A 1887-nucleotide genomic window follows, 5' to 3' on the forward strand; every position below is an offset into this window, starting at 1 on the left:
ATATACATATATATATATATATATAATGTGTGGGTGTGTGTTAGTATTATGTAACCATATTACATACTGTGATTTACTTATGTTTACCTACATCAGTGATTTTATAATATGCTAATGTTCATTATCACTTTCTTCATCACTACACTGAAGATTATTTCTCCTACACGTGCATGTATTATTTTAACATGTACATATTCAACAGGTACATCTGATAAGCTCAGCAATTGTTTCAGGGGCAGCCTGCTTTTCTGACAAGACAGGTCTCAATTTACCATCTTCCATAATCCAGCCCAGTTTGGATGGATCAGGGATTTCTGGATGAATAACAGTATCCTGGCTCCATATATTGGCCTGCAGATGTACACGCAATATATGCTGATATAAGGCTCCTATAGTTGGTGGCAGCTTATCTACACTTTGATTGTTTGGCAGAGTTTTGAATCTTTTCCATCGTAAAGTTGAGGCATCTTTAGCAGATACTTTCTTCGTTACGAGAAGACTACACAAATTCCAGTATTCATGCCAAGCTGTGGAAGTCTTCTGAAGATCAATACAAACCAGTCTGTATCATTTCCAGATTCGGAGGCCACGTTTATGCCATGGAGAATCATTAGAGTATCAGCTTCTTCTTGTGTGCTTACAGCTGTTGTTGGAGGATGCTCTGGAGTGTTTGTTTTGACATCTTGCCGTGTGAATTGTGACAGGTACCGCTAAAACCAGAAGAAGAGTGGCTCTTCAGCCAATATACGACCATCTTGGACCAGAAAGAGCAGTGACACTACCAGGCTTCCATGCTATCACCGGTTGTGATAAAAATTTTCAGGCCCGTAGCCAGGTTCTTTCAAGGGGGGTTTTCTGAGCGTGAGGGCCACGGTCAAAGCCCCGGTGGGGTCGCGAAACCCCCAAAGCAAGGGGATTGGGATTTTTGTGCTTTATGGGTCTAAATAATGCTATAAAAGCAGATATGTTTGAAAAGGTCTTTGTCTGGGTGGGTCTGCAGTGCACCAGGTGGGTTGGAGGACTTATTTGGGAAATCTGAAGAGGGGGGTTCGCCAGAAATGAGGGAGGTTTGCTAGAAAAGGAGGGTTCTCCCGAACCATAACCCCCCCCCCCGGATACGAGCCTGATTATTACAGGGCATATAAATGGTGTTGGAAAACAACAGCCCTTAAAATGTTTATGAAATCACCACCTCATGTTTACATGCTTTGGCCAAGCTTGGGACCATTTAATGTGAGAATGTGATGCAAGGAGTTTTTGTGTAGTCTTCTCTGAACGAAGAAAGTATCTGCTAACAGTGCCTCAATTTTACGATGGAAAAGATTCAAAACTCTGCCAAACAATCAAGGTGAAGATAAGCTGCCACCAACTTCTGGAGCCTTATATCAGCATATAATGCATGCACATCTGCAGGCCAATACATGGAGCCAGGATTCTGTTATTCATCCAGAAATCCCTGATCCATGCAAACTGGGCTGGTTTATGGAAGATGGTAAATTGAGACCTGTCTTGTCAGAAAAGCAGGCTGCCCCTGAAACAATTGCTGAGCTTAACAGATGTACCCTGTCTCTTATACACATCTAGATGTGTATAAGAGACAGGCAATGTACCCTTTGAATGCAAACTGAAAACAGGTGAAAATATAAAGGCAGCCGACTGTCGGGTACATAACGACTATCTAGCTTTTCACAAAAACATGAGGCCTAAGCTAGGCCCTGTCTCTTATACACATCTAGATGTGTATAAGAGACAGGCTAGGGACTTTGTTGTTTGACTAGGCATTTGAAACGGCTGGCAACCCCCCTTACGTATGAAAAAAAAAATGTTGCACATACTTTTTTGATTTATCTATGTCTACTCTACATCATATCCAATTTTTAAAAAATA

The sequence above is a fragment of the Anneissia japonica genome, unplaced genomic scaffold, assembly GCF_011630105.1.
Source record: "Anneissia japonica isolate Jap-2015-1 unplaced genomic scaffold, ASM1163010v1 scaffold699_len907043_cov185, whole genome shotgun sequence".
Classification (NCBI taxonomy): domain Eukaryota; kingdom Metazoa; phylum Echinodermata; class Crinoidea; order Comatulida; family Comatulidae; genus Anneissia; species Anneissia japonica.